At 43.0% G+C, this 7,660-nt stretch overlaps 1 long non-coding RNA gene across 1 annotated transcript in view; it reads right to left on the reverse strand.

The window, feature by feature from the left end:
- The window catches only part of LOC108295605, a 15,487-nt gene extending 11,137 nt beyond the window's left edge, over window positions 1–4,350 (reverse strand). Inside the window, exons 1-2 of the long non-coding RNA XR_001821466.2 lie at window positions 4,274–4,350; window positions 1,293–1,327 (exon numbers count right to left, since the gene is read on the reverse strand). This is a non-coding gene — a long non-coding RNA (uncharacterized LOC108295605). The remainder of the gene's footprint in view (window positions 1–1,292; window positions 1,328–4,273) is intronic.
- Window positions 4,351–7,660: the final 3,310 nt, after the last annotated feature.

The following is a 7,660-nucleotide window of genomic DNA, read 5'->3' on the forward strand; positions in this document are numbered from 1 at the left end:
CTCCGCCTCCTGGGTTCAGGCAATTCTCCTGCCTCAGCCTCCTGAGTAGCTGGGATTACCGGCACGCCCCACCATGCCCAGCTAATTTTTTGTATTTTTGGTAGAGACGGGGTTTCACCATGTTGACCAGGATGGTCTCGATCTCTTGACCTCGTGATCCACCTGCCTCGGCTTCCCAAAGTGCTGGGATTACAGGCTTGAGCCACCGCGCCCGGTCACACTCTAGAATTCTATACTCTATGTCAAAGGAGGGGTTTTAAGAAAGCCCAGATCTCTAAACATGTGTGTACCTGAGTCTTTCCTCAGAAACTGCGCTCCAGCACCACTGGGGAGTAACGCAAGGCAGAGAGCAATGCGCAGTCTAGGACTCAGGGACCCAACATTAGTGGTCCCAGAAGATTTCAGAGAGAGCTCCCAGGCCAACAGGTGCAGGGCAGCCTAGGAAAACACAGTCTATCCTGAGAAGGATAACGACAGGCCAAGGAAATTTGCTTCAAGAAAAAAACATGGAATGTATTTTTTAGTAGATAAAACATATTTTCGATAGGCATGTGACAAATGTTACAACTCTTGGGGAAGAATAGTTGTTAGAGAGCCAAAGGAACATAGTCAGAAAATCACTTCCACACACACAAAAATGAAGGATGTGAAAACAGAGAGCAGCCAGAGGCTAATGGTCACATTTGGCTTTATGAGCCATCATGGGCTAGGAAAAAGGGGGTTATCTAGGAGAAGTGCAGAAGTGTTCAGGTTACAGAAATATTGAAGAGAAAGAATGAAGGATGTACAAGGAGGAGGCACACTCCTAACATTACATGACTCAGCAGTGAATAATATGTGCATAGTCATAATCATGTAAATATCAATTCATGATTTAATTAAAAATGCCTTACAGATGGAAGAAACGGGAGGGAAACAAGGTCACAGTGGAGTGAGGGTGCTACGCTTTCAGCGGCTATGACAGGGAGTGGGCAGAAAGTGTTGAAGGAAATGGACTTAGCTATTTTCAATTTTATTTGATTTTAAAAGATTAAATATTTAAGGCAGATCTTTATATCACAACCAAATGATTTAAATTTAACTTAAATGTCAGACAGCCTTAAAAATGGGCACAGTAAGTTAAAGACTTTCTGCATAAATCTGACACTGAGGAAAATAGAAAAGAGTTAGAAAATTTACCAAGAAAGGATCATGCTAACAGCACTCGGTCCCTGTTACATTTCTAAGAAATCATGACAGATAGACTTTTAATTTAAACAATTAATTTCTTAACTTTTCAAAAGCTTACTTACAGAATATAGGCGAAAGCTTCTCCTCTTTCCTTTCACTTAAAATAAAAATATAACTAATCAATTCTGGTATAATAAAATACCACAGAATAAAAGTAGTTGCTAATCATCTGATCATCACCATATAAAACAAGATAAATCTGATTATCACTATATAAAAAAATCAATTTAAAAAAATTTTTAATTTAAACAAAATTTAACATTTAAATAATCTGGCATGATGAATCTCATAATGTAAAATTTAAAGACACAGTTTTACTTTTTGACCTAACACATATTCTATTACATACAAATGAAAGAATCCCCATGTACCTAAGGAAAGGCAAAACAAATTAGGGAATGTGTGTGCCCTCCAAATCTCATGTTGAAATGTAATCTCCAGTCAGATCCCTCACGAATGCCTTCGCGCCATCCCCTTGGTGATGACTGAGTTCCTGCTCTGAGTCCATCCATGCATGATCTTCTTGGAGTTTTGCTGTTGTTACTGTTGTTGTTCTGAGACGGGGTCTCACTCTGATGCTCAGGCTGGAGTACAGCGTGATTATGGTTCACCGCAGCCTTGGCCTCCTGGGCTTAAGTGATCCTCCCACCTTCCCCTCTAGAGTAGCTGGGGCTACAGGCATGCAGCACCACATCTGGCTAATTTTTAAATTTTTCATACAGACAGGGTCTCACTATGTTGGCCCAAGGTGGTTTCAAACTCCAGGCTCAAGTGATTGCCCATCTCAGCATCCCAAAGTGCTGGGATTCCAAGTGTGAGCCACTGCACCTGGCCCGATCTGCTTCTTTAAAAGCCTGCAGCACCTCCCACTCTCTCTTGCTCCTTCTCTCACCATGTGAAAGATGACTTCTTCACCTTCCACCACAATTATTAGCTTCTTGAGGCCCTTGCCAGAAGCACTTGCCAGCACCACACCTCCTGTACAGCCTGTGGAACTGTGAGCCAATAAAGGCTCTTTTCTTTATAAATTATCCCGTCTCAAGTATTCCTTCATGAAAATGCCAAACTGTGGGACAGATGAGAAATTCGGCTTAAAAAAACGTATTTATCTATTGTATTTCTGAACCCCTACGCAACAGTGTTTTGCTTTTTGATGCTACATTTACACATAGCTTACTTACATTACTGGGATCTAATAGCTGACAGCTCTAACAACCAGTTTCTGGCCAGGAGTCAATCTCGAGATGCACTAGAATACCCCAAACAGCTTCTCGGTCATCTATTCACACATTACTGAAAAAATAAATGGGTCTTTACTCAACTGAAAGGTAGCCTACCTTAAACTTAAATGTCAAAACGAGTGTGCCAACCTAACTGAACAGGGTATCCTCAGCACACACAATCATTTTGTTCCAACAAAGGTCCAAAGAATAAAAGCTCCAAAGAGGGACTTGGGCCACACTTTCTTCCCTACAATGCCTCCTCCTTTGAAGCTGAACTGGTCTCACTGACACACATTTCTCACCACTGAAGTAACAGGCACAGGGGATCAGTCTCCTTCTACTTCCATACACTCTATGTGTGAGAAGCCCGTGGCTCTTGGAAGAAACTGAGAAATATAACAATCCTAACCAGAAATTACTAGCTCAAGTCAGACAACATCCACACAAACTATGAAAATGCAGGTGAACAACCCCTTTTTTATTGTGCTGCAGTACTTCAGATGTTATTCTAAAACCCCCAGCTCTTGTATTCTTGTTGTTAAAATTAACTGAAAAACATGGTGTATGGCTTTGTTGAAAATAAGATAACAGAACATTATGAAACATAAGCAACAGTACAGAAAAATCCTACAGTTCTAATTCTCATCCTAAAACAGGCAGGATATGGAAACTTTACACTAGCTTCACACACTAAGGCCAATACGGAAAACAGCACAGGGCATGTTACATTTCTATTGTGATATTGTGCTGACCTAGAGCCAGAACCTGAGAAATGCCATTTTATAAGATAAAGCTGTGTTTGGCTTCTGTAAATAAAGCTGCTAGCTTGCTCTGAAAAATGCCCACTATGTAAAGCTGCTTAAACTTTGCTGATCAGTAACTGCTCTCTGTGGCCCTAACGTGACAGGCAAGCAGTCCTAACCCACGCCATCTTGGCTCCTGCGACTTGTAATAAGTAACTAAGGTCTGTGATTTCCACCTTACCCAGATAATGTGTAAACAAATGTTTATCTTGAGTTCTGTAAACCACTTAAGTAACAAACGGAATGACAAAAGTCCCCTGGCCCTTGGAATATCCGGAGCCCTCCTCTCCGCCCAGGAGGTGATTTACAGAATCCACTAGCCCTCGGAATGTCTGAAGCCTTTTCATCCCCATCCCCGCTCCTCACCCCCACTCCCAAGGTGGTTTTTCGGGTATAAAAAGTCTTGGCACCCTCCTGTCGACGCCACAGGTTGGAGAGACGTGAGTCCTCTGTGGTGGCCAGCAATAAAGACCCTGCAATTTGGCATACTTTTGTCTTGGTGTTAATTTTCTATGCTCGGTCCAGTATAACACTATTACATTCCAACGAAAAAGTTGTAGCAACAACTTGGATGTGACAGTGGTTAGAGCACTGTGAAAAAGGAGGACAAAATCACAGATCCAGTCTAGAACAATGGATTCTTTTGATTTGCTCAAGTGAAATCCAAGCTGTGGCCTAAATCCTGTCACTCGTTATTAAAATGTACTCTTTAGAGCAAGGGAAAAATGGCAAAGACGTATGAAGAAAAAAGCATAAATCCGTGACTACTACACTAACTCATGTGGCCGATTAATTGTGTTGGTAAAAATGTCACCAAATGTGTGAACACAAAGTCTGTATGTTTCCATAAACAGTGACACCTAAAGGAAATTATATCACATATGAAAATAAGACAAGTAAATCTAAGAAAAGTTGAACATTTTTAACTAATATCTGAGTTTCTCTAAATACTTTCTGTAATACAAAAGACAGAAAATGTTTAGGTTTTCCCTGAAGGCAGAAACAATATTGTCTTACCACTCATTTGATACTTTCTCAGGAAGAGTGTGCTTGCCCTCGGATGGTCAGAAGCAATACCTGTAGAGGAAGAAGAGGAAGCAATGTCATAAGTGAGGTGAGTAAAAAAGATTCTTTTTAAAGCTACATAACCATTTTAATCACTTTTAACAGTCTTGAGAAAAGCTTTCAGTAATAAATGTCAAGAAAATAAAGGCACCAATGTCCCAATTCTACTGGAGAATGCAAAAATCACAGAATCTCTCCATGCATGTGGAATAAATCCAGGCTGAGGCTGGGACTTCTTTCTCAAACTTGCACCTAAATAAACGGATGCAACTTTTAGATGAATCACATATATGCCCTCCTCCCTCTACTTATCAAATATAACCACCTTCCTCTAGGCTGCTATTACCAGCACATTTCAGGGAAAGTCTCAAGCAGTAAGAGATGCTGTGGTCAATTACTGTGGTCAGACACCGGCTCAATATTTCAAATGTCTTAAAACAAAGAGCTGTTTTTGGCAAAAACAATTTTATAAACAGACAAAGTCACGCTCTGCTGCCCAGGCTGGAGTGGTGCAATGGTGAGATGGAGCCAGCATAACTCACTGAAGGCTCAAACTCCTGGGCTCAGGAGATTCTCTTGCAGCTGGGATGTGGGTGCAAGCCACCATACCTGGCTAATTTTTAACCATTTTTTTTTGTAGAGACAAGGTCAAATGAGACATACCTGTAAATGTGTTATAAATCCCCAAAAATGATATGAAGAGTCTATTTTGGGCCATCAACCCACACTACCCATCTGCTACCTGGTGTGTGAAAGCACTCAGAGGCTTACCTTACACCACCAAACAAGGAAAACCTTTCACAAGTACTTGCATGCTTTGTGTATAAAGGCACAATTCATTCACATACTATCTTTGTTCATTCTTTCACCATTTTTGAATATTCTGAGAGAACAATACCTTGCAACTTCAAAGTCACATTCATCATGAAGCTTAATTATTCTAACGTTTAAATAAATTAAGAGGCCAACCAAAGTAAACAGAAGAGCTGTAAGACACTTCCTCTACAGCAATGAAATCTGTAGCATACATTTTCTATTTGGAAAACTTAGCTTTTGGCCAGCCTGGGGTTGAGAAAGGGGCCAGAACTGGGCATTGGGGTAGGGAGGAGGAAAGAAACCACCAGAATGAAGGGTGGGGGCAGGCAAGAGGCAGGGCCAGTCCTCCTGCCTGGTGCATGGGCCTGGGCAAGCTGGCTAGGGGCAGGAGGGAGGAGCCCGAGGCTGTGGATGCCTCTGGGGTGAGGGGAGGGGTGAGAACTGGTATCAGTGTCAGCCAGAGCTGTGCCTGAGGGCAAACAGTATCATTCATTGCCTTACCTTTGGGCATCTCCTGGTCGCTGATGTGCTGCAGGTCATGGCCGTCACCGGCTCCCAAATCCCACAGGGCAGGCTCCACAGCAGTAGGGTCTGGCGCCGCCACCTCCCCCTCATTGATGTCATAGTTGCAGATTGGTTCTGCCCAGTGCACCCTGGGCTGGCTCTGCTTGGGTCTGGCATTGGGGAGGACCATGATCCCTCTGCCCGGCCTCTGCTCCTCTCTGCCTTGGTCTGCACTTATGCTTGACACTGCCTCATAGATGTCACAGCTGTCAGACACCACCCCACACAGCCAGCTCGGGCCCCAAATGGGTCTGGCACTAGTGTTGGACATGTTCCTTCTGTCTTGGCCTGCACCTTTGCTTGCCACCGCCTCATTGATGTCAGAGCTGAAGGATAGATCCTCGGGCCACCTACGTAGACCTCGCCTGCGCCTGACTTTGGGGCACAAACAACAGCTCAGCGTGTTCCCCATGGGGCACTTTGGCTCCTCTCCAGCAACTTGGACTTTCCCTTGCCTCCCATTCTGCAGAGTTTAGCACTTCACCTCTTTCAAACACAGGCACGCTGGCAGGGCCAGCCCCTGGCTATGGGGCTTCACCCCACTAACAGCTCACTCCCCTCCTCAGCTGCCTTCCCTGAGATGACTGGTCTGAAGGGAACCTGCTTGATTTAAAATGGGTCTAGATACAACAAGCCTGAGAGCGGAGATTGCGGAGAAGACAGCACAGAGGGAGCTCCTCCATCCACTGCTTTCTACCAACTGAAGGAGGTTGTCCTACCAACCACCAGAGTTCCAACCTGGTGCCCAGGAACCAATCAGGCACAGAGTCTCCTCCACGAGGCGCCCCCACCCCCATTGTGATGTGGGAGCCCAGGATCCTGGCTCACTATCCCCGACCCTGTGGCAGCACCGCCCCCACCTTTCATTCATTGCTGGCTGCTGGGAGCTTTCAGGTTGCTCCACTGTGATGACATTCCTAGAGATCATCACCTTACAATGAATTATACTAAAATTACTGTAACCCTAGTGAATGTTTACCGAGTGAATAAATTCTGTATTGTTTCCACAGCATGAACCAAGACCTTGGGCTGCCATGGGGTCCTGGGGCTGAATTGAACTCTAGCTGGGGCTGTCCCTTCACTATCCATTGATCAGAAGGCTGCATGTGCTCTATATGTTAGAAGTAACCCTGTGAACTGGGACGTCCGGACTCCAAAGGATTAGTAACATTTGCTTTGAGTTTTTTAAAAAGCTTTATTCATCTAACAGTTGGGTTATTAAAAGGTATCTCAGTAAAATAAGGCAGTTTGGCTTTACTTTCTATGAACAGTTTCATCAAACACTGTTACATCAGAAATCAATGTGTTCTGTCTAACTTGTCTCTGTTATCTCCAGAATCAATTTTCCTTATCTTCAATTAGTCTTAGTGTGATATGTAACAGAATCAAATGTTTCTCACTATTATCCCAAAAGCGTGTTTCTTTCTTGATTTTTTCTTTTTAATAGAACCCAGGTCTTGCTCTGTTGCCTGAGCTGGTCTCAAACTCCTGGCCTCAAGGAATCCTCCTGCCTCAGCCTCCCAAAATGTTGGGATTACGGGCGTGAGCCACCACACCAAGCCTGAAAATCTGTTTCTTAAGGAGTAATGTAGAATACATAACATCGTTAAATATACCACAGCCTTCTCCAATTAAGCCAAATTGTTTAAAAGTTCTATAATATTTAAGATTCAGGATACTATATTTCAACCTCCCCTAGAAACAATGTATTAAATCTTAGAATGCATGTGCCATAACCTCACTTTTATGACAAATAGTGAAATATTTCATGAGCTTGGTAGAATAACTTGAAATAAAGTGGTAAATTTAAAAAATTAAAATATATAACCTGCATTTTATTCAATTATGTATGTCAAAAATAGTAACCTAGACTAAGATATCCAATTCAATTAGTAGGTGTTTCAAGCCACAAGATTTAACAATAAACAACACTGGGTCTAGGTAACAATCCCCAGCTGG

The sequence above is a fragment of the Cebus imitator genome, unplaced genomic scaffold, assembly GCF_001604975.1.
Source record: "Cebus imitator isolate Cc_AM_T3 unplaced genomic scaffold, Cebus_imitator-1.0 Scaffold652, whole genome shotgun sequence".
NCBI classification, from domain to species: domain Eukaryota; kingdom Metazoa; phylum Chordata; class Mammalia; order Primates; family Cebidae; genus Cebus; species Cebus imitator.